The sequence below is a fragment of the Accipiter gentilis genome, chromosome 25 (assembly GCF_929443795.1).
Source record: "Accipiter gentilis chromosome 25, bAccGen1.1, whole genome shotgun sequence".
NCBI lineage: Eukaryota > Metazoa > Chordata > Aves > Accipitriformes > Accipitridae > Astur > Astur gentilis.
In genome coordinates, this window is record NC_064904.1 from 17,494,417 (window position 1) to 17,502,785 (window position 8,369).

Below are 8,369 nucleotides of genomic sequence, written 5' to 3' on the forward strand. Positions count from 1 at the left end.
ACTTTGTTCCACCCTCATCGTCATTCGTATCTAGTAAATTGGCAAGGAGTTAGGACATTGCCAGTATTTCCACACATGCGACCCCCTCCCCCAAAAAAAACCCATAGCCCATTACTCACATCCCCAGAGAAATCATAATAAGAGACACAGAGTTTACCACCTTCAAGCAGGAAATAGCTGCCTTTCTAATGCTTGCTAATTGCTTCACTTAAAACTAGTTTGATTACTTGGCACTGAGACAGTATTTTAAACCTGAATTATTGCTTGGAACTTTCCTTTCACCTACCAAGAGCCCAGGCCATTAAAAATGTGTAACAAAGGTCTCCCTGCGAGGTGCAGGATTGCCTGTTAACTCTTTTATGAATCATAAGAGATGTTTGGCTTCTCGGACAGCGTCTTGCCATCTTGGCGTATGCGCTATGGAAATGAAGGTGTTATTGGTTAATACTGCAGCAGGGAGAGGCAAGTGTGCACGTGGAGAAACGGGAATTGTTGAAGCAAGTCACATCATGGAGCTATCAGGCATATTCCTAAAAGCTGTCACCTGGGATGGGATCACATTTTCACTTTCTGAAACAAATAGGCCAAATCTATCACTCTAAGATTCAGGGAGAAAGAAATTCTTTCTTAACTTGGCTTGAATTTATCCCATCGAGTGGGAATTACAGTGCTACTTTTAGGGAGTGAAGGACATCAGGGCAGCAGTTATGGGAGCATGAGCTGTACATACTGACCTCCAGGAGCAGACTGGTTTGGGGCTTGGCTGTATCAAACGTTGTCATTAAAACTGCCTTTGTCACAGCACTTCTTTAGGATCAGAAATTAGCTTGCATTTTGTACTTGACAGGAAGTTATTAAGAAATCTTTGCAGCTACAATAAAACTGATGCTTAAATTGCAATCTTTCAAAAAGAATTTGAATCTCAATACGAAGCATCAATAAGGTAAGCAGCAGCTATGTAGTTGGCACTTCCCTAAAGTGTCTGTTCCTGAAAGTCTCCCTTCAGGTGAGAATCAAGTCTGGGGAAAAACTAGGCTTCATGGCCAGGCATGTGCAGGACAGCACCCAACCTCCAAACACTGCACAAAGAGCTTTAGGGGGGATTTTCAACCACCTCCCGCACCTATCAGTTATGTTTCCCATCAAATTGAGTGTGAAGTTTCTTTATCCTCTTGGCAAATGAAGTTTTTCACAGCTACACAGGAGCTGTCCTGTAGGACAGGGAACAGTTAGGGCTTTCTCCTTGTCCATGCCACTTGGGAGCAGCAATGCAGACTCTGACCTCTAATTTATCCCCGAGGAGTTTGGCACCTCACAGCTTTGCTTCAGAAAGCCAGTGAAATAAAATGTACAAGAATATGGTGATGATGTGGGTGTAAAACACAGCCTGAATCTAACACAGGATGTTTTGAGGCAATTAGTCAAAATATGTGAAAGAGGGTGGGCTTTGCTACTGTGCCATCGCTTTTTTAAGCAGCAGGCATCCAGAATAAAATTTACATGTTGACAAAGTCTTCAGTGCAACTTAGCCACAGAGAAAAGGCTTCCACTTTGGAGGCCCGCAGATAGGTCTATATCCAGCAAAGCTTGACCCAGATGGAAGCATGGAGTTACGGCCCGTGCATCTGCACTACACAGGGCTGGGACCACGCTGCCTATTTCTGCACTTACCAGGGTAATTGTTAGAGTAAATTAGAGAATCTCTAGTGGCTGGGAAAACATTTTGATAAGGGTCACTGGCTAAAATGTTGTCTTGTTGATCAGGAGGCAGGGAATCAGGTCAAAAGGAACAAAAGTATCTGGGTCTATGTGCAACGGGAGGAAAATAACACTATTTTTTTAATCTTAGAAGCCACTTGCAAAGCTTTCCATGGCAAGCAGACAGATGAAATATGCAGACCTGTGTGGAAGAGCTATTAGCCAAGTGATGGCTCTGAAGGTGTCTTTGCAGCTGGTGTTTTTAAGCCTCTGGGTCATTCAGGAGAAAATGAAGCCATGGGCCAGTTTCTCAGCCAGTGCTGATGACTAAATATTAGTAATAACAGGGAGTCCCAGCTGGGTTCTTGTGCTTTACTCTCACTGAAATTAAGGGTAGGAATTGAAGATTAGCACCAAATAATCCCTTTTCTGAGGTGATGCCCCCACAAACCCCTGGAAAATGTTTTCAGCAAGACTGCCCTTGGTGCAGACCACAGGATGGCAGAGAGAGGTACCCGAGAACTGACCATTTGTGTCCCACTAGCCCCTTCTCGCTTTGATCCCAACAATGGGCACAGAGATGGAGGAGCTGCCATGGTGATATCCCAAATCCATCCTCTTGCATGCCCCAAACCCCAAGAAATGCAATTTGCTTCAGAAATGTATACTGGGGCAGTTCTAGGGAAAATCATCCTTTAGAAGAGTAATATCACAGAAGAAGAAGCAAGGTAACATTTAGGAAAACACCAAAGATGGGATGTTTTATTTGAGCAAACGAAATCCAAGCAGAAAGCACAGACCCAAAGAAATCCCTGTCACCACATGGCCCGGGCTGGGAGATGTCTCATCTGATCTCCAGAGTCAACACTAAGTTTTAGTGAGAAAAGACATTGCCAGGGTTGAAGATGATGCAAGTGCCACCTTTGACATGGAAAACACCAGTTCCAGCTTCCTCAACACTAATTTTGGCACCCAGCATGACCGTAACGGGTGCAGGATTGATTGAGTACACCATGCTATAAGAGGACCTCCTTAGCTTGCTACATATAAAAAGCCACCCCATGCCTCCAGGATAAATATTTGTGTTTTTATGATCTTTTCTCCTCTTCAGGCCACTTCCTGCATCCTTTACCAGTCCCCTAAACACTTGATGAAAGACTTCTAAAGATCATGGCAGGAACTGAAACTTAACATTTTTGTTTTCAAGCTTCAAAAATATTTCCCAAACTTCTCTTATTCCTCTACAGGAAATCCCTTTAAAAACATTCTCCAGTGAGCAGTTAAGTAGTTGAACCAACACACATCCCATCTCAAGTTTCTACTGGTAATTAATAAACCGACTGAATATCTGACAGGATGGTAACTTTTATCATTTCTAGATAAATGTTAATGCGTCTGGTTATTTCCAGACCTTAACTGATGTGATCGGAAAAGCAAATTAGATAGTGTTGTAGCAGTCTGCTTAACACTCCTTCTTTTGTGCTATTAATGTTAATTTATTCCTTTAAGCCAATTTTTGCACTGTCACTACTGTGAAGGTTTTCTCAACAATTTAATTACAAAAAAGAACCCCCCAACATGAAATTGCTACAGGATAAAAATCAATATTTAAAGTGTCAGCTTAAAAGCAGCTCATATCTTCTGTGTGTGTGAGGGGGAACATGTGCACACACCCATCAAGCCTATTTGAATGTGTAAATTTATAAACTCTCCTTTTTTTGTAAGGAAAACATTTGCCTTGATGTTCTATCATCCTTGGAACTAAATGTTTCTTGGTTAATTGAATAAACATTTTTGCATTGCAGAAAATAAAGAGAAGTTATTATCCCTTAAAAATCCCATACATTTGAGGAGGTCGAAGACTTTCTGAGAACCCAATATTTTATGAAGATTTTTGAGCATGCATAATTTTTTGCCCATAAATGCCACCCACTCAGAAACAAAGGAACTAAAGTAGGCTGTAATTACTTCTCTACACAATAGATTCCAATTGCTCCTATCAAGAAATATTACATAATTATTATAACTTAGGGCTGTGATTATATATTTGCTCGAAGGAGAATCACACATAATAGAAAGCAGTGGGACTTATGGCTCTTTGTCTATTGTGTCAACTCATACATTTAAATTATTTGATTAGAAAACTAAAGACCTTGAGTCCTAAACAACACTTTCTCATCAGCTGTCAGGATTGAAGGAAGTGATAAATGATGGGGCATGCATCTTTGTATAGAAAAATTGGAGAAGCAGGAGAATAGAGAGGAGAGGATGTGTTGTGCGTCTACTTGTGTCCATCCATCCCTCCCTCCTTCTCTCCCTCCATCCATCGGAGTCTTGGGCATCCTCTCTGCGTACATCTCACAAGGAATTTGCAAGAAGCTGATAAATGAGATTATGTCTCCACTGAAGACAAATACAAAGGTCAGCCTGTGGAAGACATCAAAAAAAATCAGCTCCGCCTCATTTTCTTCTTCGTGATCCTGCAGACTTACCCTCTCCCCTCCTTCACACCGGCTGGGTTCCTGGCTATTTGTACAATTTTCCAACAGGGGCAGAGCCCGCACGTGCTGGGATGTGGGAGGACAAGGAGGAGACAAGGTTTCACTGGGGCTTACCACTTTTCTCAACAGTTTTGCACGTCTGATTTAAATCGACTGTTTCTCATGCTCACAACTCATGCCTCAGAGAACCCACACGTCTTTGATACTATCAGCACTTAGGATAAGTCCTCCTGCTTCGTATCCTTGGATAACCCTCAGAAAACAAGAGGCAGATGGCTATCAAAACCAGGACAAACTATTAGCTAGAGAGATCAGGCTTGGAGGTCAGGATGTAGGACTGCTGCTGGAAAAGGTGCCAGAGGGTGACTTTCCCCTCACAGACACACAGTATCCCTTGGTCCTGAACAGCAGCTATCCCGATGCAGTCACCTGTTGCACTTAAGACAGCAAAAATTTGCATTTCCTGAAAAGCAAGAAATAGAATTTTTAAAAAAAAAATAAATTAAAAAGTCCTTTTTGGCCTGCAAAATTCCATACTGATCATAGTAGCACAAGAGAGAGGAGGAATGGATTCAAATTTTGGCAACAAGTCCAGCCGTCTCTGTTAGCAGACAGGGTCCAGCAACACATCGAGCATGTACGGCGGCTGCAGATCGGTCTGTGACTGCTCACTGGTGTGGAGCCAGAGTAACTTCAAAGAGAAATGCCACAAGAAGCTGATTTTTCATGCGTGTGTGTTCTTTTATTAGGAATTTTTATATTTCTGCCTAGTAATAGCAGAAGTAATATCACGATTTCCCAAAGTGTAACAAATCTAATGTGTTGTACATATTGGATGGAAGTAATTTAACATGAGGGCTCTTTAATTTCATAGATCTCTATTGCAAACAGTTCCTGGTTAATGATCGGGGGTTTGCTGTTTTGCCTTTTTAAAGTCAAATCTTTTAAAGTCCAGATGGAGAGGGTTTTTTACAGCTGTGCGGGAACAGTGACATTGATACATGCTGAACTCTGCGGGCGGTATTAAAATTCTGACATCTACTTTAAAAGGATTTTTGAAAGTCATTTTAAAGGGGCATCAACAATTTGAAGATCACTTTGGATCTCATAATATTACAAGTAATATTTCAGACTACCACATGAAACCAGCTGTGGGGAGGGAAATTGATGCTCCATGCCAAATAAGCCTCTTTGCTTTGTATTTTGACAATATTTTACACTGGATTTTTAAAAGCTTCCCAGGGGATGCTGCAACCCTGTGAACATCTATCACCGCTACTGGATGGCCAGGTAAGCCCCAGCAGTGGTCACAGGCTCTTACACCAAGCTCAGCACTTGCAGCAGCAACTAAGGGCTGGGATTGGCCTCACTCCTGTGCTTAGAGGAATATTCTTGACAGCAACCAGAAGTAGAGAAATGCTGGTGCTGATTTCCAAAAAAGAGCCTCGTCTTTTGCAACACTCCTCAGCATTAAGAGAGCATTTAGAGATGCAGGGAAGCCTTCTGGTTCCAGCTGCTTTTGCTTACAACTGTGACCTCTTTCAATTTTTATTAAATCTTGGTTAGGAGTGTTCATTGTTCAATGCACAGACCTCCAATTTACAAGGGGCTGGGACCGCGCTTAATCTGCAGAGAGCAAAAATGCTTCAGAAAGGGAAAGTTCTCCCCATCAGAGAAACTTCTGGAGTGGAAACAATGACCGAATCACTTGGAAAGGAAAAACCCGGCACAGGGAAACGCGAGCCAGGTTGTGGTCTAGAAAGGGATTGAGTAAACTAAACACTTTGCAACTGAAAGTATATTTTAGAGCAGGGACAGGCAACATATTTTAAACTCCTTTTCACAATCACCTCACCTGCTGGGCTTCATTTCAGAGCCAGTGGTTTTATGAGATGAATCTATCTCATCCCTCTCCGTTTAATTCACACATCAGCTTGCATGAGGAGTGAAGCACATCTGGGCACAGCGGTCTCAGACAGGACTGGGATTGTCTGGGACAGGGCTGGATCCATCCTCCCCTGGCATCCTCCCTGCAACCCAGCCTTTGAGGGTTTGAACCTTGTGATATTTTCTCTTTACAATATACACTCTGAGATACATATGTATATTCGTAAGGAGGATGGGCTCAAACTAATCCTGGCACGGTTCCCTTTTGTATTCATTTTCTCAGGCAGGTAATTGTACAGCAGCAGGGACGGGTCCTAGAGGAGCCCACTTTGGGAAGGTGTCACCGTTTCAGGTTGGGACAAATTTTGGTATGGTTTTTCCATCAAGAAAGTGCCCAATCAGTGCGGCCCTGAAAACAAGAAGCACTGGCAGAAGAAATGAAGCACAGTCACCTACACATATTGGGCTGTTGAGGTTTCTCAAATCTCCTGCTGCAAAGGAATGTCAACAAAATCCCCAAAGTGCCTCATTTTCCCCTAACACAGATGCAGACAGAGACAAACAATGTCTTGGTGCTACAGTGTCCTCCTCAAACACTGGGGGTCAGATTTAAAGGGATCTAAGCAAAGGAAGAAGCTTCAAGCCTAAAACCAAACTGGCATGTTAGGCTGTGCCTTTGGTCCACTTCAGAGCACCTGAGACCTCAGGAGGTCATGAGGCTAAATTAATTAGGAGACTGGGAAGCCGTCAGGTACTGCAGGAATTGGTATGATGGTGAAAATCCCTATTCATGAGTTTCTGCCCTGTTCTGCTCTGTCATGAGGTTTGATATCTATTGATCAGCTGGGTCTCAGCAGCTGATAGCTAGTCCTCAGTATCTGCTTTTTCTGTAGTATCTCTTTATGATGTGCATTTAAAAAATACTCTTACGTGCATTGCAGTCTTTTTACATTAATTTAAATAACTGGATTTCATTTATTTAGTCAAAAGCGTTCTGCAAGACACATCTCATTCAGCATTACAGATGCAAGTGCTTATGAAAAGCTTCCCCAGTACACCATAAACACAGAGAGGGCCACAGGGACTGATGGTTTGTGCTGTGACAGGGAACGGGACCCCCTCCCAGGCACCAAGTCCCATAGAGAGGGGGGGGATCTCATTTCCCTGACCAGACGGTAGCGATGCAGAGATCTTTACTGCAGGTACATAGAGCAGAGTGAGATGGGGATGGATGCTAATGCACAAGCCGATACAGACCTGAGGGGAACTGAAGATGTGGGCAGAAATCTGAACTGAAGTTGTGGGCAGAAATCTGGGAGCAAGCGGAGAAGGCTTGCAGCTGAGTTGCGTGGGCAGAGCTCCCCCTCCTGATAACTCAGCACCGGCCCTTCGGGATGTGACCTCCACTTTTAGCCTTTCTGCGGGGATGGAAGTAGTACCAGGACTTTTGCCCGTGTCTCTCAGCATTCTTGGAAGCACCTGACTTTACATCCAAATTCCTCTCTGGTCGAACAGCTAGAAAAAAATATAAAGCAATTACATGTATCTTTAATTAAATTCAAGGTAGCACTGGTGTTGCTTAATCCTGAGAAAATAGCCTAACACTGCTATTTCCCTGATAAACTGGAATTTCCTTCCAGTCTGACAAGGCGATACACTACAGGCCTTTATTTGGGGAATGGTAGGTTTTCTTTTTCTTTTCCTTGCGCTGGTGATCCTGTGTAATTTCATTTAGCAATGCCACTGTGCTAGGCTGGCTAGAAGGGAAAATACTTACACTTAAAGAACTGATCTGGAGAACCAGTTCCTGAGGAAAAGCCAAATATCTCCTGCAGCATCTTGGCATATTAAGACTTTTCTAATTTGGCTTCACGTTTCCTAGAAGTTTTTGAACAAAATATGTGTGTCAGTGGGGCCGCAGACCCAGAGGGAGCACCCAGCTTGTCACCATTTATTTTATCCTCTGATTTCATTTGGATTTCGATTAGACTCATCATGGGGGTAGAGAAACAAACCAAAAAAACTCTATTAAATTACAAAAGCCATAGATACATTCTACAGCCATTGCATTTTGCAATCTAATTACTTTAACATGGAGGGATGGGGGAGGGGGGTATTACTCAAAATACCGTAAAGCTTTCACGGAATAACACAGAATTATTAAACTTTTCAGAAAGAATCCAGTTTGCAGTTCCCACTGCACATTTACCTGGGCGATTTTCCCTTTTCCTGTGGCCGAGCATCACTTTGTATTACACTTTCCCACCTATAAAAGAAGCCCTT